Source organism: Scyliorhinus torazame, chromosome 9 (genome assembly GCF_047496885.1).
Source record: "Scyliorhinus torazame isolate Kashiwa2021f chromosome 9, sScyTor2.1, whole genome shotgun sequence".
Taxonomy (NCBI): Eukaryota; Metazoa; Chordata; class Chondrichthyes; order Carcharhiniformes; family Scyliorhinidae; genus Scyliorhinus; species Scyliorhinus torazame.
This window is the reverse complement of record NC_092715.1, coordinates 180,931,353-180,956,622: the sequence shown is the minus strand read 5'-3', so window position 1 is coordinate 180,956,622 and position 25,270 is coordinate 180,931,353. Positions and strand designations below refer to the sequence as shown.

General features: G+C 48.7%; 1 long non-coding RNA gene across 2 annotated transcripts in view; it reads right to left on the bottom strand.

Annotated features, from left to right (window-relative positions):
* Positions 1–373: 373 nt before the first annotated feature.
* LOC140429613 (uncharacterized) overlaps positions 374–25,270 on the bottom strand; it is a 174,472-nt gene continuing 149,575 nt past the window's right edge. The window contains exons 5-6 of one of the 2 annotated variants that reach the window (XR_011949142.1): positions 20,768–21,125; positions 374–801 (exon numbers count right to left, since the gene is read on the bottom strand). This is a non-coding gene — a long non-coding RNA (uncharacterized lncRNA). The remainder of the gene's footprint in view (positions 802–20,767; positions 21,126–25,270) is intronic. The other variant, XR_011949138.1, reaches the window with a different exon arrangement.

Genomic DNA, 25,270 nt, shown 5'->3' with positions numbered 1-25,270 from the left:
TAATAGGGGAGTGTCCTTGTGGGTGGGGAGTGTCCTCCCATTGGGCACAGGAAACAGGGGACCCCAGAAAAGGAGGTGCCCCCGCTCCTTGACTGGCACCAACTCACACAGTATAAGCTGTCAGGGTATCCGATTGGCCTGGTCCTTCCCCTGCTTTGGATTAAATAGGCCTCACAATGCCCAAGGGTGAGTGAGCTTCCTGATACCCCCCCACCCACCATAGTATGGGAGACAGATCATGGGTGGGTGGGAAAGCCACATATTGTATTTTGTGATCCCCACACCCACCTTCAAATAAAACATCAGGGTTGTAAAATCCAGTCCCTTGTTTCTGTTTAGTATTGTATCCATCAACACATTCTCCTGCAGCACATAAAAATATTCAGGACATTTAATTTATGAGTTGTTTCAACAACATTTTAAAAATTAATGCATAGTCCTGCCTCTTCTAAGTTGGGTGTTACATAAGTAACAATGTTCAAGTTAACAGTTTTGTGTCTATCTGTAACATATATGTTCGAAGCATTACAGTGTATGTTTCAGTGACAAATGTATTACACCAAATATGGTACAACACACAAACTGTTACAGTATCGACAAGAGGCCTTATATTACTGATGATCCCACATGTATTTTGCACTGAGTCATGTATAAAATCTGTTCAACCAAATTACTCTCACTTTCACAAAGACATATGCGTTGTATTATTGTGTTTGTGGTAATATGTCCTGTATTGCACTTCTTTAATTCAGCTTTGAAGATTTGGCACACGAGTCATGGCTTCAGATCACAGCCTCACCTCTGAAAGAAACAATTGCATATTTAATTTACAGTACAAAGGCACAGCAGAATCATTGATGCTCTTAAATTAATCTGTTACATGGCAGCCAGCCTTCAATCAATTATCGTTCCATCAACTTTCCAGTGGATCCAAAATTGGCAGTTTTGGTTCCAAACAGGGAAATCTATGCATGCAGATATACTTATATAACAAGTTATTAAATGCTGTTGAGCTCAAGGTGCACATAGGCAGCCTGTTTAAACTAAAAACTTCTTTGACTCAAGTGATTGTTTTCAAATAATGGACTGCATATTGTTGTGTTAGCGTTTGATAGTTGTTGGTCTCTTAACCAAACCAGTACCGTTGTCATTATGCTTGATATTAGTGGTGTGAACTTGTCTCCCATCAGCACAGAGGTCAAAAAGCATCTGGGAGCCTCAGGTTATCTCTCCAAAATTTCCCACAATGATTTGGAATTTGTTGTTTTTTCCTCTCTGGAACGCCTTGTGATGTTTTGCCATGTTAAAAATCCTTATATATATATATGCACTTTAATGTTGTATTTAATCAAAAATGTCCCCAAACATTTACTCATTCTGACAACTTCCCAGTGTAACTTTCCACCCGAACCTTTCCACAAAAAAAAAAAACCAATTCACTGGGAACCAGATAGGCCAGATTGCACGGTAGCACAGTGGATAGCACTGTTCGATTCCCGGCTTGGGTTCCTGTCTGTGTGGAGTCTGCATGTTCTCCCCCTGTCTGTGTGGGTTTCCTCCGGGTGTTCTGGTTTCCTCCCACAAGTCCCGAAAGGCGCTGTGAGGTAATTTGGACATTCTGAATTCTCCCTCTGTGTACCCGAACAGGCACCGGAATGCGGTGACTAGGGGCTTTTCACAGTAACTTCATGCAGTGTTAATAAAGGTTATTATTATTATTGTTAAGTCTTACGTAGAGATATTGGTTAGACCTAATGAGTGCAGAACTTCCATCCACAAGGACTCCCGTCACAGAGAGAGTGGTTGAGATTTGGGCAGCCTCTCTGTTGGACGTTCCACATCATTAACCTCACAGGGATCCAGGTGAAATTGTGGCAAGTTGAAAGAAGCATAGTTATCTTTTGAAGGGTGGAAATGGACTCTCTGGTGTAGGGGGTCTAACCCAAGACTGTGGTCTGGACCCCTGATTATTGAAGAGGCAATTTTTAAAATACTTATGCAGCACCCACATAGTTGCTGGAAGGGCTCAACAACTCCAGACCACACCTGACATCAGAGTCAGATCTGAGATGTATTGCATTGATGATCAAAACCGTTAAAAAGTCACACCGATGTTTCTGGACAGTTATCAGAAAGAGATGCTAAGCTGTTCAATTATGTGCTTTTGTTATTATGTTTGATTGGCAGCTCGCTAAGATTCCTCTACCCAGTGGGTTAAAATTCATAACCACAGACCAGTCACTATCCCCTCACTGACCTTGTGACATGTGCCATTTTAACAGCTGAGTTAGATCAGGCATTGGCCTCCCGGGCGTCAAAAGTGATCATATAATTCACGTCGATGTTATGGCCTGAACTTTCCCAAAACCAGAAGAGCACCATGCCTTATCCGAAATGATGGTGGAGCCCCAAGCTCCAAACCCAGCACCTACAATGACACTAAGGGGGGAATGGGCACAAGTTGATATTCCCACACCCATGGTTCACCAAGACAGTTGTACATGTAAAAGTGTGGTTGCATTCAAACCGATAAAATGTTCATTAGTGGGATGTCCACGGGACTTGTGAGCTTTAGACATTTGAGGGGAAGGTGTAAAGTTGTTGGAGCTACTTGGAAAGGTAAAGTACCCTTTTGGACAGGAAGGTACCCTTTGAAAGAGATAAGGTGCCCTCTGAGTATGATACAGTGCCCCTTTTGGATTGTTAAGAGCGGGCATAAATGTGCATAGGTGTGGATAAGCTCAGTGGAACTGTCAAACTGTCAGATCATTTAAATCCCCAAACTCTTTATACGTTTTGAGAAAGAAAAACAGCCTGTTATGAATCTGCTTGTAATTTCACTTGCTACCTGCTGACATAAGCCTGAGGGTTATTATTGTTACAGGATTCGTGCTGCTTTACTGTTTCCCAATCTATCATTATCACAATGAGGTGACTGTAAATTCAGTTTGATTGACAGCTGCAAGAGTGTTTAAAGGGATTAACTGTCTTTAACATGGGGCTATGAATACAAGTGTTTGCTTTTAGATGAGATTAAGTACTTGAAGGAAAGTTTGTTTTTCTTGATAGTGATGTATTTGATGGAACGTAGATTAATTAAAATACGTAGAATACTTGATTACGTAGAATTTGTTTTATGAATGTTTTTTTTACCAGTGACATCCGCAATATACACTTCGAACTTCATTTCATTTCATCTCACCATAGCTCCTGGGGGTAATCCATGGTGGATACTGGGTAGTTGGCATGGAGGGTTCAAGGCAAAGCGTAGTGGATGTGGGGCATGGGTTGGCACTAAGTTGGCACATGGGCTACAAATGGCAATGGGGTGAATGGGGGTGGTCATGTGTTGGCCATGAGTTGGTACTAAGTTGGAAAAATGAGCTATAAAGGGCCCTGGAGAGTGGGTGTGGGGCATGAGGTGGCATAAGGGTGTGATGTTATAGATATTACGGTACCTGAGAGGCTAAAGTACCATTGGTAGAACCTGTATGCTTGCTATTGGCTAGAGTGTATAATAGCTCCGCCCTGATAGGCGGGGTATAAGAACCCGTGCCGTCCCAGCAGCCTTCATTCTGAACCTGAGCTGCTGGGGAAACATCTAGCTTATTAAAGCCTTCAGTTGGACTACAACCTCGCTTTAGTGGTCATTGATCATGCATCAATTTAATAAGCTCGAATTTTAAGAAGAAAGGATGGAGCTTCGAATCAAGCCGGAGTGTCTGCAACTTAGCCCCCACGCGGCGAACTCAGCAGCAATCTTCAAGCACTGGCTGGCGTGTTTTAAAGGGTATCTCGAGACGGCAGAAAACGCACCCTATCCCAGGGCCATGAGCAGACCCCGGGCGCCGCCATCTTGTTCCACGGACGCCACGCTTGAGGGATGGGGGCCACCATTTTGTGCACCCCCAGCCATGTGCGACCTATGGGAGACGCCATCTTGGATGAACCCCCAGGACCCCAGCTCGGCCGACCACACACTGCCTGAACAGAATTCCCAACTACTACGATTGGCCTCGGTGACTCTGGATCAGTCTCGACCTCGAACACTCTCAACCGCTACGATGACCGTTTTCATCAACGGGCACGAGACGTCCTGTTTAATTGACTCTGGGAGCACGGAGAGCTTCATACACCCCGACACGGTAAGGCGCTGTTCCCTCCTCATCCACCCTGTTAATCAAAAAATCTCACTGGCCTCCGGTTCCCACTCAGTGGAGATAAAGGGGTTTTGTGTAGCAAACTTCACAGTCCAGGGAAGGGAGTTCAAAAATTTCCGCCTCTACGTCCTTCCCCACCTCTGCGCGGCTACACTCCTGGGTTTAGACTTCCAGTGTAACCTTCAAAGTCTGACCTTCCAATTCGGTGGCCCCATACCCCACTTACTGTCTGCGGCCTCGCGACCCTTAAGGTCGACCCGCCTTCCCTGTTTGCCTCACCCTGGATTGCAAACCCGTCGCCACCAGGAGCAGACGCTACAGTGCCCAGGACCAGATCTTTATTAGGTCAGAGGTCCAAAGGCTACTGAGGGAAGCAGTCATTGCACCCAGTAACAGCCTCTGGAGAGCTCAAGTAGTGGTGGTAAAGACCGGGGAGAAGCATAGGATGGTCATCGACTACAGTCAGACCATCAACAGGTTTACGCAGCTGGACGCGTACCCTCTCCCCCGCATATCCGACCTGGTAAACAGGATCGCGCATTATAAGGTCTTCTCCACGGTGGATCTCAAGTCCGCCTACCACCAGCTCCCCATCCGCACTAGTGACCGCAAATATACTGCCTTTGAGGCAGACGGGCGGCTCTATCACTTCTTCAGGGTTCCCTTTGGTGTCACTAACGGGGTCTCGGTCTTCCAGCGCGAGATGGACCGAATGATTGACTGATACAGTTTACGGGCAACATTCCCGTATCTCGATAATGTCACCATCTGCGGTCATGACCAGCAGGACCATGACACCAACCTCCGAAAACTTCTCCAGACCGCTAAAATCCTTATCCTAACATACAATAAGGATAAATGCATGTTTAACACCGACCGTCTAGTCATTCTCGGCTACGTAGTGCGAAATGGAGTTATAGGCCCCAACCCTGAACGAATGTGCCCCCTTATGGAGTTCCCCCTCCCTCACTGCTCTAAGGCCCTAAAACGCTGCCTAGGGTTTTTTAGCTACTAGGCCCAGTGGGTCCCCAACTATGCGGACAAGGCCTGTCCCCGATCCAATCCACAGTTTTTCCCCTGTCGACAGAGGCCCGCCAGGCCTTCAGCTGCATCAAAGCAGACATTGCAAAGGCCACGATGCATGCCATCGACGAGTCCCTCCCCTTCCAGGTCGAGAGCGATGCGTCCGACGTAGCTCTGGCAGCAACCCTCAACCAAGCGGGCAGACCCGTGGCCTTCTTCTCCCATACCCTCCTTGCTTCCGAAATCCGCCACTCCTCAGTCAAAAAGGAGGCTCAGGCCATAGTAGAAGCTGTGCGACATTGGAGGCATTACCTGGCCGGCAGGAGATTCACTCTCCTCACGGACCAACGGTCGGTGGCTTTCATGTTCGATAATGCACAGTGGGGCAAGATTAAAAACGACAAGATCTTGAGGTGGAGGATCGAACTCTCCACCTACAACTACGAGATCTTGTATCGTCCCAGGAAGCTAAATGAGCCTCCTGACGCCCTGTCCCATGGCACATGTGCCACCGCACAAGTGGACCGCCTCCGAGCCCTCCACGAGGACCTCTGCCACCCGGGGGTTGTCGTGTTGGGTGCTCTGCTACATAGACGAACCAACACGGTTGCAGATGGTACAACTCAGTTTTATTACTAACAATAACAACATCTGTAAACTGGTTACTGTGGTTCGTTCATTACCCTCTAACCTGTGGACCTAGCCCTAACACTATTTTGGAGAAGCACTCAGCACATAGGCGGGGTATAAGAACCCGTGCCACCCCAGCAGCCCTCATTCTGTACCTGAGCTGCTGGGGACACATCTAGCTTATTTATGCCTTCAGTTGGACTACAACCTCGCTTTAGTGGTCATTGATCGTGCATCAAAGGGCGATTAAGGGCATTGGGAGAATGGGTGGGTCATGAAGCGGCATGCAAGGCATAAGCAGGTCAAAGGGGTGGGTGAGGAGCATGAGATTGCATGATCTGACATGGATAGGGCATGGGAAGTGTGTAGGATGAGCATTCAAAGACTGCCTTTGGTTTTATTACATTTTTTACAACTGGGACTGAGTCCCAGAGCATCAAGGTGAATCTTTTACTCAGCCTTGCACCTGGCTGTGCTGTAACTGTCTCTCAACTTCCAAATTCTTTCCAGCGGCAGCAGGCCCAACTCCAGTTAGCACCTGCACACCGTCCCCCTCTCCGTCCAGAACTAAAATTGGGGCACTTTTCCAAATTTTCCAGCCTCTGCACTCCCAAGTGGTGGTGGTGGAGTGGGGGCGGGAGGTTGGGGGGGGGGGGGGGGTGCGGGGGGGCAGTGATAATTCAGCTCTATCACGTTTTCAGTGTCAAACCCAATGAGTGTTTCAGGCACCAAGTAGTGGCAAACTTAAAAGACGGTCAGAAAGGTAAGGTTTTTAGAAAATATTTCCTCATGTGCCAAGAGGAATAGGAGTGCTTGGGCCTCACATCAGTGAGTCAGAATAAATCTGTTTCTGTGTCACCCCATGCTGACATCTCATCTGAGTTAACACCTGACCTTTAATACTTAAATTTGGTTTGACCTATTCAGTGTTTTGAAAGGTAGTTTACAACTTTCGTGTTCCAATTCTGTAGATTTCTGAAAATTATAGAAAGATAAAATTGCGAGGAATATGGGAGTACTGATTCACTTCATGACTTTGAAAAAATGTTTCTTGTTATGCACTTGAAGTAATGAAAAGTAAAATTGGGCAAATATCAGGATAATTGCATAAAACATGCAGTGCAAAAGGAATAATTGTGATATTCTTTGTCTTTATTCCAAAATCTTGCACAGCTGCTTGCAACTACTTTACATAAAAAGTGATAACAAAATACATTCTGCAAGGGCACTGCTGCCTCACGGCGCTGAGGATCAGGGTTCGATCCCGGCCCCGGGTCACTGTGCGTGTGGAATTTGCACTTTCTCCCAGTGCATGCGTGGGTTCGCCCCCATAACCAAAAGATGTGCAGGATATGTGAATTGGTCACGCTAAATTGCCCCTTAATTGGAAAATAATAATTGGATACTCTAAATTTATTTTTTCAAAAGAAACAATACATTCTGCAGCTTGTTATCTGATATTGTGAATTGCTAGTCATTAGTTTGCATCATTTGTGCCTGAGTAAGAGTATAGCTGTCATATAAAAATATATCAAAATCTTCCTCTTACTAAGGTGTAATGGAACATATTTTCCTTGCACCTTAGATTTATTCTATTGCTTGGAGGCAGCAGTTAGAGGAACATTTGCTGATGAGGTTCTTTGAGGAACATGCCGTCCTCAAGTTTTCTTTCTCACGCCGTGCCAATGTGATCCGATATATATGGATGGCGAAACAGGAAAATCTGATCCAATATTTGCTGTCAAGGTTTAATTAAAAAAATTAGACGAGGGAAGTTCAATATAGGATTTCATAGGTTGGATTAAATAAAAAGCTGCCTGTGTAGCAGCTTGTGCATAGCATTACAACATTGAACAAAATGTGACTATAACCATTCGGACAAGGGTTGTTACAATATGAGAGTAAACTCCTGTGTCACTTCAGAAAAAGTCACTGACATATCATAGCATATAAATAAAAAAGTTGTTTGAAGATCTCCTTTGGACCCATGTTTTGAAGGCCCACTGTATTCTTTAGAAAATTTGAAATGCAAATGTCCTAAAATAGCCGGCTGGCTCCCAGCAGATTTAATAAATATCAGTTCGATAATAATGTGAAACTTGCTCCCGAATTCCCCAGCTCCAATTTTGTTCTCTATTGTTCTTAATTCTCCCAGCAGAAGAAATAGGGCACGTGGGAGACGCTCCCCTTTGAGCACAACGCGGCTGGAGAATCGCGCCCATGGGCGCAATGCTCCAGAAACATTTCTAAGTGTGCCAGCAAGCGGGAATTGCAGTGAGCTTCCCGCCGCTCGGCCCAGCGAGAGGCCAGCAATTCAATTCAACGTCAATTGATCCAGTAAACGAGGCCTCACGGGCTTCTCGCCGCAAATAACGACTCGCCAGCCGATTTGCCGGGACCGTGCTCGCCAGCCACCCCCCGCTAACAAAGTCAAGCGGCACTGAAGCTGCACTTGCTCAGCTAACCCCAGCCAGCTCGCAACAATGGCGCCCAGGAGACCAACCCTAAGATTCGGGGAAGCTGACATGGGGAGGCTCCTGGACACGTTGGAGACTAGGAGCGATGTCCTGCTCCCCGAGGGCCCTGGGGGGAGAACGACAAGGCAGCCAGTGCTGCCTGGAATGAGGTGGCGGCAGCGTAAGTTCAAAGGGGACTGGACTGCAATGCAGGAAGAAGGTCAACTACCTAAACTGGGCAGCACGAGTGAGTAGACACCAACACCCCCCGCCCCCCCCCCCCTCCCCCAGACCCTACTGCGCCCACGGAAGCATCTACCCCCCAACTCCCCAGCGACCCTCAGCCCTCCCTCCCCCCTCCCCTCCACTCCCCCCCAAATCTGCCTTCACACTCCCTCTTCCACCACTGTGAACACACTTGTGGCTAACGATGCTCCCTCTGTGTCTCCGCAGGAAAAGCAGTCCCTTAATCGACGGGGGAAGGCCCAGACCGACAAAGGGGTGCCAGACATAAAACTCCTCACCTCCTTCGAGTTGCGGGAGCTGGAGGTGACTGGAGTGGTCGAGGACAGATCAGTTAGCCACGCGGAGGCTGGCGGACCTGCAGAGGTGAGGAACCACCGGGCTCCAGCCAGAGCACCTGTCAACCGTGAGTAGTGATTGCCTTACTGACCGACCCACCCCTCCCACTGACCATATGTCCATTCTCCCGCAGGTCCTCCAGCCAACGGAGCCTGCCCATCCCGGGTAGCACCTTCTCCTGACTCCGAGGAGACCACCTCGGAGGAGAGCACCGAGGATGCAACCGTAGTCATGGTACAGCTGTCACCCGCACTCCCCACCAGTGCAGATACACACACCTCGGTGGAACATGTTAGTGGTCAAGCTTCTGGGGCACAATCTGGCGAGAACCACTCCGCTGATGATGCACAATCAGGTGGAGGCAGAAACCCTCAGGTGCGACAGGAGTCGGTGGTCTGCTGAATCCCAGGATCCAGCTGTGTCCCAGCCTGCTCCTGAGCCTGTGGTACAGAGGTACTCGGAGCTGATGGTGATGATTGGGACTAACCTGGGCATTCAGATGTTAGCGTCATTCCAGCAGATCTATAGCTGCTTGGAGGAGTCCCAGAGGTTAGGGGCGCAGGAGATGGCACTGGCATCGAGGCCAAGGGCGGCGACCCCAGTGGAGAGCCTGGTGCACGATGTCGGCACCATGCGTGAAGGTGTCCAAGGCGTCGTGTAGTCAGTGATGGCCATGGCCGAGGGCCTCAGCACGATCTCCAACTTGCTGGGTGATGTGACCGTACCAGGTTGACATTGATGAGGTTCTGCGGGACATGTCCCGCTCTCAGATGGGTATGGCTGAGGCGCGGCAGAGCTTGTCCCTGTCACAGGTGTGCATTGCTAAAGCGCCGCAAAGCATGGCCCAGTCACTGAGGAGCATCGCTGAAGGTGTCGACATGATGGCAGACCATGGGGAACCGCCAGAGCTGGCAGAGCCAGATGATGCAGGGGCAGTTGGTGCTTGAACCAGCTGCCATCCATCCCAAGGTGGACCCCCGGGCCATAAGGGCGCCGATTGGGAGGAGGGGACACTGGGTGCCAATCCGGGCCCGTCCCATGGATTGGGAATGTTGGCCTCCAGTTCCCCCGAGTTCCATCCTTCTGATGAGGTCGCATATCGCCGTCAGCACATGGGGGCGGCACGGCTGTGCATGTGCTGCCGACAAGTGAGCCGGGGCCCTCCAGCCCCAAAGCCAACAGAGGACGCCGCCAAGGGCATCGAAGGCCACGAGACGAGGTAAGCAGCTGGCTGCCTCCATCTTTAATGTGCATCATGGGGAAACACCTAGATATAGTGGTAGAACTGGGAGGGCAAAGCCTGTCAAGGATCACTGAGGACACCGGAGGAGGTGGTAAGGGGGTGGGTGGATAGGTAGGGTGGGGGGGAGGGGGGGTGTACCATCTTTTTCCAAAACCATTATGATGCTTCTGTCACTTCCTTCTGCAATATGGGCCGACACCCGGACCTTTTGCCCATCTCTCCAGGCATCCCCCTCCTCCCCCCCATGGTGGCCCACCCCCACCGAGCACTGGGTGGTATGCCCAACACTCCCGGGTTCTTTACCTGTGAGCAAAGATGGCTAATCACCTCTTCGGCTCCCCATAGAAGCCCTTCCTCCAGGTTTATGTTTTTCAAAAGGAATACTAATCGGCGCCAGCATGACCACTTGTTGGGGAGGCCGCTGAATGACGTTAGATATGAGGTGGCTCTCGCTAATTGTATGCAAATTGGGCTTAAGTGGTGATAATTGGTTTCTCGCCACACTGTGGCCAGATCCCAATTTCGCCTATGGGAGCGGGCCGGTTGCATCGCAAACTGTTTGGCGACTGGGCAGATCTTGTTTTTGGCCTCTCCCTCTATTCACCAGCCTTGTTACGCTTGAGCGAGAGCACAACGAGACTGGAGAATCGTGCCCTAGAGTTGTGAGTGAAAGAGACAGCTGCAGTAACCAGAGTTAAATTGAATCGATGCTATTTCAATAGAGTCTGGGAATCGATAGTTAAAGCAATTGTGTACAATTTGCAAAACAGTCAAGACAAAGAAATTCTGAAGGGGATTCTTTGTTAAAAGTGGAGCAGAAGCTTTATTTGAAACAGTAATTGGTAACCCTGGGCGGGATTCTGTGATCCTGAGGCTCAGTGTTGACGCCCCTACTGGGGGCCATCATGGCATTGAACGGACCACGCCGCTCCAGCTGCTGATCCCGGCGTCAACTGGGCACCGCAGGGTCTGTGCATGCACAGTTGCACCGGCGCAAACGCGCGCATGCGCAGTGGCTCCCTTCAACACGCTGGGCCCGACGCAACATGGCGCAGGGCTACAGGGGCCAGCGTGGAAGAAAGGAGGCCCCCAGCCAGAGAGGCCGGCCTGCCGATCAGTGGGCCCCGATCGCGGGCCAGGCCACCCCTGGGGTCGGACCCTTCAACGCCGAGGTCCCGCTGGCTGAACGGGTGTGAGCGGCGCTGGCAAGACTCGGGTTTTTTACAACGGCCACTCGGCTCATCCTGGGCTGAGAATCAGCAGGGGGCCTGCATAGAGCGGCCCCCAGCTGGCGCCGCGCCAACCACGCCAGCACCAATGGCACCGATTCTCCGCTCTGCGGATTTCCCCTGTACTGGATTTCAGAATGCAAACCACTAATGAAAAGCACTGTTGTGAAAAAAGATTGGAAAGTATATTTTTGGGGCAGTGGAGTTTGGAAAAGCTCATGTGACAATCATCTGAGTGGATTTTGAGGAGAAATCCACAGAGATTCACTTGGGTTCAGAATCGAGTGTGTATTTGGCCATGGCCAACTTGTGTATTTAAACGGACTTTGAGTTACTGAGGCCATTGTAGTTTAAGATACACTTTTCAATCTGTGCTAACCTTAAAGTCTGTGTTAATCTTAAAGTCTCTGTATTTGTGAAGGGGGGAGTAAAGGAGGATTGTATCATAATACAACTTTTGATATTTAGTAAATGTTTTTCCTTGTTAAAATTAATTAGCGGTCCTTGAGTCTGTTCCTCCATGTTTTCTGAGAAAAAAGTAAAAGCTACAGGCAGGGATCAACGAGCCTCTGCGCTGAAATCGTGCTCGACACGGGCCGGAGAATGGGGTGTCATGCCCGCCATCGGGTCTGACGCCGGGACTCAAACCTCCGACCAGAGAATCGGCACCAGTCGCGCGCGCGCAGTCCATGCGGCACCGGCCGGGGGCCGTCGAAAGAGGCCCCTGAGGCGATTCTCCGCGATTGACCGGCCGAGTTCCTGCCGGCATGGTTCACGAATGGTTCCACTCGGTATGAGCTCGGCGTTGCGGCGGCGGTGGCCGTTCTGGTGGGGGGCGGGGGGGATCAGTCTCGGGGGGGGGCCTCCACGACGGCCAGGCCCGCAATTGAGGGCCACCGATTGGCGGGCGCACATGATCTGGGAGGGGGGCTACCTTCTTCCGCGTGGGCTGTGTGGGTCCGCCATGTTGTGCGGGGCCGGCGTGGAAGCAGCCGCCGCGCGCATGCCGGACCCGCGTCCGGCAGTGCTGGGCCGCACATCGGCAGCCAGAGCTGCGTGGAGCACTCTGGCACTGTGCTGGACCCTGTGGGCCACGGAACCACTGGCCCAAGAGGCCCGTTATCGGCGGCGTGAAACACTCCGGTTTTTACTCCGGCGTCAACACTTAGCCGCCGGTGTGAAGAATCCCGGCCACAGTCTTTTGAGCAAGGGCTTCATTTTTGGACCTTTCCAGCATGTTTCAACATCAACTGGGATGGTAACATTATGAAGTTTTCAGCAAACAGTTGCACCCTTGCTCTTTATTGCAGAGAATAGGTCATTGATGGAAGTGGTTGAGCAGAAGATTTCTAATCCAATGAGCCTCTGCAGCAATACTTTGTTACTGTGACAACAACCATGACCATTTTCCTGCGCATCTACCTTCCAGTGAATCCCCACAAACTTCAGTTTTGAAAAGGCTCATTGGTATCATACTCAGCAGAATGGACCGCTCTAAGCAATTAATCTCAACTCTAGTGTTCTTCAACAATGGGAATTGAGATTGCAAATGTGTAGGTTGGTGTTGAAGTTTGAGGTATGTTGCTGACACAGCAACACAAATTCCAATAGCCAGACAAAATGGCAAATCTTTTTATTTAATTCAAAAACAACACAGAATATTTCAAATATAATATTTTGACCCATCCTCCCCACTCAATTAAACATGAGCAACCATTCAGTGAAAGAATATTTATTGGTTTAAATAGTCCATGAATTTACTGGCTCTATGAGGCTGAAAAGGAATTACAGCCTCAGCATGGAACTGCATTGTGCATTCAGTACCATATTTAACCTGTACTGTTTGCAAAGTGTACAAAGCAGTATAATGGTCCAGATTTTCTTGCAAGTGTGAAGTCGGTGATATATTCTGGAAATTATATGATCATCTCATTATTGACAAACTCCTTTATGTTTTCCTTCATTTCTAATTAGAAGATGCAACATTGAGCATGGTGAGAAGATCAGTTTATCAATATTGCCAATAATTATGTAATTTATTTGCCATAGTGATAAAATTGTCCATGTTAACTCAGTGAAAGGTTTTTCAGAAAAGTAGGTGAAGGCTATATATGGAACCTTTTGCCCTCCCCCATTGCAAGTTTGGTTTAAGCAGGCGGGAGGATGGCGAGTGGGGACCACATCACTCTCCTGCTTCCATTCTGACTAGGTTACAGCAGGAAGAGTTGTGGATGGCATAGCTGCTCCATTGGCAACAGAGGCCTTTATGTTGCCAATAAAGGCCCACTTAATGGTCTCCAAACCAACTGTTTAACTGCAAGGTCAGTGCTCCCAGAATCACCCAATTTAACTGCCACACAATTTCACTCTCTACTCCTCACAGACAAGCCAAAGACTGATTTGTATATCTCATTTATCATCAATATTTTAATTCAATTTTTTGCTATGATACATAACTGTAACAATAATAACAACAAATATAATAATATAATATTTATTATTGTCACAAGTAGGCTTACATTAACACTGCAATGAAGTTACTGTGAAAATCCCCTAGTCACCGCACTCCGGCGCCTGTTCGGGTACACTGAGAGAGAATTCAGAGGCCGGGATTCTCCGATCCCGCGGCCAAGTTCTGACGCCGGCATCAAAAGCGGCGCGAGCCACTCCAGCGTCAACACGTCTCCAGGCCCAGGTATTCGCCCCTTCCTATGGGGCTAGTACGGCGCCAGAGTGGTGTCCGCTGCTCCGGCGCTCGAAAGCCGCCACGCCATGGCCGGCGTGAGTCTGCGCATGCGCGTGGGTTCCCGTCCATGCGTTGACCCCCAGGCAATATGACGGAGCCCTGCAGGGCACGGCGCGGAGGAACAAAGGCCCCCCCACGGAATTAGCCCGCCCGCCGATCAGTAGACCCCGATCGCGGGCCAGGCCACCGTGCAGGCCCCCCCAGGGTCTGATCCCCCCGCCCTCCCACCAGGACGGCCCCTGCAGCCAGAACTCCCCCTGCAGCCAGAACTCCGAGGTCCCGCTGGGTGGGACCATACGTAACCCACGCCGGTGGGACTCGGCCAAACTCGACGGGTGGAGAATCACCGGGGGGGCCTCTTTCAACGGCCCCCAACCGGCGTGGCAGCGACCCCGCGGGCACTGGAGAATCAGCGCTGGAGAATCAGCAGCCCAGCATCGGAGCGGCGATTCTCTGACCCACCGCGGGATCGTAGAATCCCGGCCACAATGTCCAATTATCCTAACAGCACGTCTTTCAGGACTTGTGGGAGAAACCAGAGCACCCGGAGGAAACCCAAGCAGACACGGGGAGAACGTGCAGACTCCACGCAGACAGTGACCCAAACCGGGAATCGAACCTGGTGCAATAGGGCTAACCACTGTGTTACCATGCCACCCTAAAAATCACCCCCCTTTTCCAAATAACAACAACAAATCCACCCTCCGCCCCTTTCCCAACCCTCCTTCCTTTTAACAGCTAACAGTGACCAATTCTTTAAAGTACAATATGAATGACCGCCATCTCCAGTAGAACCCGTCAATTGAGCCCCTCATGGTGTATTTAACTTTCTCGAGATATAAAAATTGGATAAGATCTCCATGCCGTAGGTTAGGCACTGGGTGGAGTCGATGACCTCCACTCCATTAGTATCCGCCGACGAGCAATCAGTGAGAAGGCCAGAACTTCGGCCCTCGCCCCCGTCTGCAGCTTCGGAATGCCCATCACCCCAAATAAGGCTATTAGAGGACAGGAATTCAGCTCAATTTATCTAGGAGGGAAGGGATCCTTTTTAAGTAAACCTTGTGTCCCACCGGGGGGGCTGAATAAAGAAGGGGAGCCAATTCATCCCTCCTCACCCAGGAGCATATAAATTTAAGGATACCTCATCCAGCATCATAAAAAATCAGGGTCCTTTCCAGGGAACGGTTGTAACAGTGGTTAAAATGTGAATATTCTGTCTCCCGATACACTGTATTCCTGGCTGCTGTAAATTTTATGATAATATTCAAAAGTCGTAGCCAATGACATCATCGGCACTCTGATGTAATATTAAGTTGAAGCTGGTGGTATCTCATCCTGTCTGCAGCCTGACAGCAGAACCACAGTGGGAGGTGTCAATTAGCCAGAAGAGGTTTTACAAGTTACTTCAGTTAGTCTTTGTCGTCATGAGGATCAAATGTCTTTGAACCTCACCCATCCCCAACCTCCACCCCCCCCCCACATTGTGCCCCTGACCTCTCTGGAACCTCTCCAATCCCTGCTCAGCTCCAAACTCTCCTTCCGCTGACTGCCAGAGACTGTTCCCACAACATTCCAGCTACAGCCTCCTGCCACCAAATTTCACCTTCCACCAGGGATGGGATTTTTATTCATTCATGTGGGTGGGATATGGGACAGGCAGTCACTTTGACCTGACCCTAGGGTCAGAGTGACAGTTTTCCGCACCCCCCCGCCCCCCCCCCCCCCCATCACCATCAAATCAGCAAGTTTAAAGGGGAGGGCCGTGAGTTGGAAGTGGTAACCTGCTCAGTCGATGCAACTTGACACTTAAATCAATCAATGTCAGCGGGGCCAGATGTGTATTTTCTTTCTAAGGTGTGGGTTCAATACATTATTGGACTGTTGACTGGGAGAATGCGGCAGTGACATTGTATGGGGAGCAAGCTGGAACCGCGCGACAGAAGGAAGGGGTGGCAATGGCTCTCCTTCCTCGCCAACCAGTTGTTCTCAGTGAGAAGAATTATCTTTCACATCTCAGCACGCTTGACATGAACATTTTGGGGAGGCCACATTTGTGGGGGAAGGGGTGATAGGTTCTCTGCTACTGGGTTTCATAGGTTCATAGCAGGGGGGTTTTCAGGAAGACTCCGTCAGAGGAAATTAGATCAAGCTTCTGCAGCCAGTGATGGGAAGCAGCATCGAACAGGGCAGAGTCAAACCCCTGGGCAGCAGAGACAAAGGGGTGAAGAAAGTGGGAGAGAAACTCTCTAGCCTCGCCACCGCTCACAATTCTCACCAGTGTCCACTCCACCATTCAATCATGACTGATTTCAACTCCATTTACCCGCTCTCTCTCCATAGCCCTTAATTCCTCGAGAAATCAAGAATTTATCAACTTCTGTCTTAAAGACACTCAATGTCCCGGCCTCCACCGCCCTCTGTGGCAATGAATTCCACAGACCCACCACTCTCTGGCTGAAAAAATGTCTTCTCATCTCTGTTCTAAAGTGACTCCCTTTTATTCTAAGGTTGTGCCCCCGGGTCCTAGTCTCCCCTACTAATGGAAACAACTTCCCTACGTCCACCCTATCTAAGCCATTCATTATCTTGTAAGTTTCTATTAGATCTCCCCTCAACCTCCTAAACTCCAATGAATATAATCCCAGGATCCTCAGACGTTCATCCTATGTTAGGCCGACCATTCCTGGGATCATCCATGTGAATCTCCGCTGGACCCGCTCCAGTGCCAGTATGTCCTTCCTGAGGTGTGGGGCCCAAAATTGCTCACAATATTCTAAATGGGGCCTAACTAATGCTTTATAAATGAAATAATTGGACTCCTTTGTTTGCATCCCAATATTCCGTAGTATTTAGGTAACTTTGACATGTGGTCACCTGTTTTGTGATTCTGAGGCACTGCATCTCCTCAGCAAGACTGTGACTGTCCTCCATCCTCCGCAGGACATTGAGCACAGCCGACTTGATATCCCTGAATCATCCTGTTCTAAGGTGCTGTGTGCTTCACGCTCTGCCATCCTCTCTAATAACACATGAGGAGACACTGATGTGTGCCTATCCGCGCTGCTGGAGGGTGTGCAAGAATGATCTGACAGTGCAGACGCCAAGTGCCTTCCTCCTCTGAGTTCTCGGGAGCATGTTGGTGTGGGCTCATTCACCTCTGCTACTGGCGCTGTGGAAGACTAAAGTGAATTAAGATGGTGATGAGAGGGATTACTTGTGGGCGGTGCTGGGGTGGTTTGGGTTCGGGCAGGGGCTTGTTGATTGGGTCTGGTTGATGTACCGGGCACCGGTAGCGAGTGTACGGACGAACCGGGTGAGTTTGGGGTATTTTAGGTTGCATTGTGGGACAAGGCACTCTCCCCACTGCTTTTTGCCTTGGCGATAGAGGCATTGGCAATGGCACTGAGAGCGTCAAAGAGTTGGCAGGGGATAGTGTGGGTGGGGAGTGGAGCATAGGGTCTCGTTGAATGCGGACGATTTATTGCTTTGTATATCGAACCCACTGGGAGGTATTGGGGGGACCATGAGCATATTGGAGGAATTTGGCCGGTTCTCTGGGTATAAGTTAAACATGGGGAAGAGTGAGGTCTTCCTGATCCAGGTGAAGGGGCAGGAGAGGAGGTTGGCTGAGCTGCCGTTCAAGGTAATGGGGGCGAGTTTCAGGTATCTGGGCATCCAGGCAGCGCGGGGATGGGAGCAGTTAAATAAATTGGATTTGGCACGACTGGTGGGAGAAGGGGGATTTTAAGAGGTGGGACGTGCTCCCACTGTCGATGGCGGGGCGGGTGCAGTCGGTGAAGATGATGGTTCTCCCGAGGTTTTTATTTGTTTGCAGATCCTCCTGATTTATATTCCAAAGGCTTTTCTTAGGAAGGTTAATGCACTGATCTCGGGGTTTGTGTGGGCGGGTAAAGCCCCACGGGTGAAGAATGTGCTGCTGGCGCAGAGATGTTTGGGGGGGGGGGGGGTGGGGGGGGGGGGGTGCTGCTGCCAAATTTGTTGAACTATTACTGGGCAGCAAATATAGTCACGGTGAGGAAATAAGTAGTGGGGGAGGGGTCGGTATGGGAGTGGATGGAGGCAGACTCTTGTAAGGACTCGAGCTTTGGGGCAGTGTTGATGATGCCTCTGCTGTTCTCGCCGGCCAGGGACTCCATAAGTCCGGTGGTTGTGGTGGCCCTGAGGGTGTGGGGACAGTGTGGCAGCACCTGAGGTTGGAAGGGGCCTCGGTTTGGGCACCAATCTGCGGGAATCATAGGTTCGCTCCCGGTAGGATTCCGGGGGTGGCGGCGGGCGGGATTGGGCAGTTTGGGGCCCTATTCGTTGGGGGCAACTTTTCGAGCTTGGAGGGGCTAGTTGAGGAATTTGTGCTGCCCAGTGGGAATGGGTTCCGGTACTTGCAGGTGAGGGACAATGGGAGGAAGCAGGTGATTTGTTATGTTGTAGGTGTAACATAAGCGGCTTCCTTGTGGTGCACTTGACAAAGGAAGGTTCAGACGTGGACAACTTCAACACGTTTATTAAACTATTTACACTTCCATTACTCGGGTTCGACACTACTGCTAATCCTACTATAGCTACCCAGACTGACTAACCAGCTGCTGCAATCCACGTGGTGGGTGTAATATTGAATCAACCCTGTGTCTGTTCTCACTGACTGTCTCCACTGGAAAGAGGCAGATCATGTGTGTGGTGTCCTTTATATATGGGTTGGTGTAATGCCCCCCTGTGGTCGTGTCACCTCCTTGTGTATCGTGAATGTCCATTGGTCGTATCCTATCTAACTGATCTATTGGTTGAGTGTGTGTGTGTGTGATGTTTCTGGTGCTCCCTCTAGCGTCTAGCTAGCCTACATGCATTTACATTGATGCACATCACCACAGCAGGTGCCTTCTTTTACCGACCTGCCGCCCCCGGACCTGCAGGACAAGATGGTGTTGGAAACAGGGCTGGGTGAGGTCAGATTTCCAGAGATCTACAAAGAACTATGGACAGGGAGGGTGCCCCAATAGGAGAAGTCAAGCGCAAGTCAAGCGCAAGAGCTGGGGAGAGAGTTGGAGGCTGGGCTGTGGGGGAGGTTTTGAGGAGAGTGAACACATACTCTTCCTGCGCAAGGCTTAGCTCTTTTCTTATCGCCATTTGTGATACACTAGGATATGATTGAACTCGAAAGGATGCAGAAGAGATTCACCAGAATGTTGCCTGGGCTGGAGCGTTTCAACTATGAAGGCTGGTTAGGCTGGGATTGCTTTCCTTAGAGCAAAGAAGACTGAGGGGGGGCATGCTCAAGGTGTACAAAAGGAAGACACCTTTCCCATTAGTAGAGGAGTCAATAACCAGGGAGCATAGATTTCAAGTAAGGGGCAGGAGATTTAGAGGGGATTTCAGGAAAAAAACTTTTCATCCAGAGGGTGGTGAGAATCTGGAAATCATTGCCTGAAGAGGTAGGAACCCTCACAACATTTAAGAAGCATTTAGATGGGCACTTGAAATGCTTTGGCTTATAAGGTTACAAACCGAGTGCTGGAAAATGGGATTGGAATAGATAGTTGCTTGATGGTCAGTGCAGACATGAGGGGTGAAATGGCCTCTTGCTGTGCTGTAAAACTCTATCGACTTTATGACTCCATCTCTTGGGAAATTAGCAACTTCACCAATGGCTGCTGCTCTTCCTTTAGGCCTGTGCTGCCTAAATCCAGCCACCTTCTCTCAACCACTGCTGCTAATTGGGAGGCGAACAGAACTCTCGGCAAATTAGTTGCTTTAGATAATATAATCACAACACATTCACATTGCGGTTAGAGGTTAGCTATTGTTCAAAATACTTGCCCGATTGATGCTGACAATTAGATCCTTCCATTCCACATAAAATGTCTTGTTTTTCATGCTTTGCTGACAACTATTAACTTATTTTGACTGCAGATTGTGGATTTTGTGTTGCTTCTTAAAATATAATTATTAACTAATTAATCAACCAGTGAAGATAAATATCATGCACTTTAAGGATAATTGACAAAATTAGCAATGTGAACATTTCATGAAGGGTTGCATGAGGGGTGGGGATTCACATGATATGAGTACAGGAGCAGTTGCATTTCGCAAACTCCAACTCTGCTTGTCTTTTAATCTATCTTTTCATCCTGGTGCACATTTCATACTTGCTTTTTCTTGGGCTACATGGCTTGTGCCATGTCCCTGGACGTTCCTGATTGGTCTTTATGAGATAAAGAGCTGAGATAAAATGCTAAAATCCTCTGAGGTGGGATCCAGCTTGTAGTGGCACAGCTGCTGTTGAGCTATCACTTTGGCAGTGCGGTGTGCATCAGATGATGGCCACCGTCGGAGATGGTGTCCTAACTGAGGAGTTTGGTTCTGTGGTGCAGATCGATGGGGCTCACTTGGAGGGACTGCAGGGTACCTTCAGAAAAATGGTGGAGGTGCATGAGAGGGTTCTTGCACTTGAAAGAGCACTGGCCCTGGTTAAGGGCCACCTTCATATCATCAAGATCCTACTACATGGTCTGCCGATTATCCTAACAGGTTCGGGACTTGGGGGCAGGCTAGATGTCTCCCTGGCCCGGTCCCTGGCGAGAGAAGAGAGATGAATTCCCGACTGAATTCAAGAATTGTTTGCCATGCTTTGGTAATATTTATTTGGAGGCTGGGTGCATCAGATTTGATGGAACACAACGTACCTGTTTGCGAGGCCATGGGTTGGTAGGGCCCACTGATCACTGGTTCTATATCATCCTATTCTCAATGTTCGTCATGAGGGTTTGGAGGTGGCCAAGTGGGTTGAGTCACCCCCCCTGCCAGGGCCTAGGCTGTGGACCATCTGGGTGTCAGAGAGATGGCATAGTGGAAGTGATGGATTCTTGTTCTTCGATCGATGGAATCCTAGAGAGATCTTGCCGAGTGCTCGTTGATACTGCCTTATCCTTCGCCTTCTTGTGCGTTGTAGAAGATATCTTTATCCTGCAATCTACCCTGCAGTTCTTCGAGGATCCTGATTGTCACTCCCTGTTGATCACTTTTTTATTGCTGTCTTTTTTCCTGTAGGGGAGTGTGAAATGTGAGCATGATGGCCTGTGTCATTGATTATCCTTATCTTCTTATCCTGTATTTGTAATATCATTTTGAATCAATTCTGAAAGTGTGATTAGTGCACAGTTTTACTCCTTTTGGTTATTTTGTCTTATCCTTGCAGTTAGTGGAAGGGAGTGTTTTTGTCACCTCCCTGTCTCGTTTATGGAGAGGATGAGTGGAGCTGGGATTGGGTGAAGGGTGGGTCTATGTGGTTGATTGGGTTAGTCTAGTCCTCACTGAGATTGTGGATAGCCTACCCAGTTAGAGCTAATCCATTGTGAGTTTTTCTTTTGGATTTGTATATTCTTTGAATTAAGAATCCGTGCCTTTATCCTTATTTGGCCTGGGCAGAGTGTGTATCCTAGGGAGGACTGGGTTCCTTCTGTCTCTTTCTTGAGGTTCAATTTTTCCTTCCCTTTGTTTGGGTCTCTCTCCGTGTTCCTCCCATGGGCTAATGTGGTGGTCGGGATATTGAGGAGACAGGTTGCTTTGTGAAGTGGTTGCTTTGAGCTAAACTGGATGTCCCCTTTGTGTGGGTTCTCTTCTCTTCTCCTTTTCTTTTCTTCATCCGGGTGAGCACTGTTTTGGTTTTTATTCTTATTTAGCCATTTGGGGGCGTTTCGGTGCTTGTGCTGAGGAGGTGGGAGTCGGCACACCCTCCCAGTGCGCCTATTGGGTGTCTTGACAATTCCTCTTCTTCTCAGGTGGGAGCACCCCCCTCTTGGCCAGGGCTGGAATAATCATCCTCTTATGGTGCATAGCTCTGAATGGGGTTGGAAAGGTCCAAACTCGACAGGTGTGCAGTTTTTTTGGGGGGGGTGCTGGAGGCCCTGGCAGTACAGTTTTTTTGCATGTGTCGGTTGGTGCTGGGCTAGGCCAGGCCCAGTGCTGAGGCTGTTATTCTGTTGTCACTAGGGGTTCGGGTGTCCCACTCTGAGGGTATGGGAAGGGACTTCCTAGAAGGCTGGGTTTTGTTTCCTTGTCTCTCTGGTGTACAGGGGCCTGGGGTTGGGTCATGTTCTGTGCCTTGGTAGATATCCGGTGGTTCCCCCTGGGGGGGGATAGGTGGCCCTTTTGTTCATTGACTCGAGGAGACATTCTGTTCTCCTCTTCACTGATGGGTGTTGCCACCTGATGGGATAGCCCGGGTAGGTCTGTTCTATCTTTCCTTTCCTTCCCTTCTTTCCTGGTAGGCCCTGTGGGCTTCACCATAGTCTGAACATGTTGTTATTATTGCCAATTCCTCTCTTAGCTAGGAAGGACCTAAAGAGAGAGCTAAGAAGAGCCAGGAGGGGACATGAGAAGTCTTTGGCAGGTAGGATCAAGGATAACCCTAAAGCTTTCTATAGATATGTCAGGAATAAAAGAATGACTACGGTAAGAGTAGGGCCAGTCAAGGACAGTAGTGGGAAGTTGTGCTTGGAGTCCGAGGAGATAGGAGAGGTGTTAAATTAATATTTTTCATCAGTATTCACACAGGAAAAAGACAATGTTGTTGAGGAGAATACTGAGATTCAGGCTACTAGACTAGAAGAGCTTGAGGTTCATAAGGAGGAGGTGTTAGCAATTCTGGAAAGTGTGAAAATAGATAAGTCCCCTGGGCCAGATGGGATTTATCCTAGGATTCTCTGGGAAGCTAGGGAGGAGATTGCTGAGCCTTTGGCTTTGATCTTTAAGTCATCTTTGTCTACAGGAATAGTGCCAGAAGACTGGAGGATAGCAAATGTTGTCCCCTTGTTCAAGGAGGGGAGTAGAGACAACCCCGGTAACTATAGACAGGTGAACCTTACTTCTGTTGTGGGCAAAATCTTGGAAAGGTTTATAAGAGATAGGTTGTATAATCATCTGGAAAGGAATAATTTGATTCGAGATAGTCAACACGGTTTTGTGAAGGGTAGGTCGTGCCTCACAAACCCTATTGCGTTCTTTAAGAAGGTGACCAAACAGGTGGATGAGGGTAAAGCAGTTGATGTGGTGTATATGGATTTCAGTAAAGCGTTTGATAAGGTTCCCCATGGTAGGCTACTGCAGAAAATACGGAGGCATGGAATTCAGGGTGATTTAGCAGTTTGGATCAGAAATTGGCTAGCTGGAAGAAGACAAAGGGTGGTGGTTGATGGGAAATGTTCAGACTGGAGTCCAGTTACTAGTGGTGTACCACAAGGATCTGTTTTGGGGCCACTGCTGTTTGTCATTTTTATAAATGACCTGGAGGAGGGAGTAGAAGGATGGGTGAGTAAATTTGCAGATGACACTAAAGTCGGTGCAGTTGTGGACAGTGCGGAAGGATGTTACAAGTTACAGAGGGACATAGATAAGCTGCAGCGCTGGGCTGAGAGGTGGCAAATGGAGTTTAATGCAGAAAAGTGTGAGGTGATTCATTTTGGAAGGAATAACAGGAAGACAGAGTACTGGGCTAATGGTAAGATCTTGGCAGTGTGGATGAGCAGAGAGATCTCGGTGTCCATGTACATAGATCCCTGAAAGTTGCCACCCAGGTTGAGGGGGTTGTTAAGAAGGCGTACGGTGTGTTAGCTTTTATTGCTAGAGGGATTGAGTTTCGGAGCCATGAGGTCATGTTGCAGCTGTACAAAACTCTGATGCGGCCGCATTTGGAGTATTGCGTGCAATTCTGGTCGCCGCATTATAGGAAGGATGTGGACGCATTGGAAAGAGTGCAGAGGAGATTTACCAGAATGTTGCCTGGTATGGAGGGACGATCTTATGAGGAAAGGCTAAGGGACTTGACGCTGTTTTCGTTAGAGAGAAGTAGGTTAAGAGGTGACTTAATTGAGGCATACAAGATGATAAGAGGATTGGATAGGGTGGACAGTGAGAACCTTTTTCCTCGGATGGTGATGTCTAGCACGAAGGGACATAGCTTTAAATTGAGGGGAGATAGATATAGGACAGATGTCAGAGGTAGGTTCTTTACTCAGAGAGTAGTAAGGGCATGGAATGCCCTGCTTGCAGCAGTAGTTGTCTCGCCAACACTAAGGGCATTCAAATGGTCATTGGATAGACATATGGACGATAAGGGACTAGTGTAGATTGGCTTTAGAGTGGTTTCACAGGTCGGCGCAACATCGAGGGCCGAAGGGCCTGTACTACGCTGTAATGTTCTATGTTCTATGTTCTTCTCCTTTTGATATAATGGTGGTTATGCTTTGGGCCTGGATTTGGGGTTTTGTTGCGTTATGTAGTATGCCAGTAACTCCCTCTAGATCTGGGGTTTCTGTGCAATTTCTTTTGATTTTTTTGCAAGGGTGAGTATGACTGATCCACTCCTGGTCCCTACATGGGTGCAGCTGGTCTGGAATCCAGAAAGGGAAAACTGTATTGGGTCTTTGATGCAGCTGGCGTGGCTGAAGTTGAGGGGGATATATGCCGGTGTGCACCCGGTCATGGCGTGGGAGATTTATCCTGATATTCCGTGATGACAGTGGGGCTGTGTGGCGTGAGAGGTTTGGCATGCTATCATGTTTTCATGATCTCACCCCATGTTTCTCTCTCAGTCTCTGGTGGGGCAGTATGGGTATATTAAACCAATTGTGATGTTGTTCTCCAGTTCCACACGGTGCTCATGTGGGTTAAGCCATTTCTGTTTTTACCCTCCCTTGCTTTGGTTACTGTATTATTTTGTAATTTTGTCACGTTATATTATTTTAATTTATATTATAAAATTATTATATTGTAAAATTATATTATAAAATTGTTATATTATAAAATATAAAAATCTCAATGATCAAAATTTTAAAAAGTGAGGGGGTCAGAATAGGATTGTTTGTAGTCTAATGAATGAATGTAAATACTGCGGATCTTCATTATCTATTATGAATAAACTGGATCCTGATAAAGGAATCATTTGTTTGCCAAGAAACATTCAACTTGGGATTGTTCTTTAATGATAACTCCCACAGCTGCATCTTATCTGACACCTCAGACTATATTTTTATTCGGATTTTGGCTCTCCATTTCAATCTGGGCATGATAAATTACACCCCTGCGAGGCCACCTAGCCATTATTTGTGAGTGAAGTGCCCGAGCAGTAGAAAAAAAAGCCGCCTAAATTCAGGAAAATCATAATTGCTGTTTGTTTCATAGGATGTGGG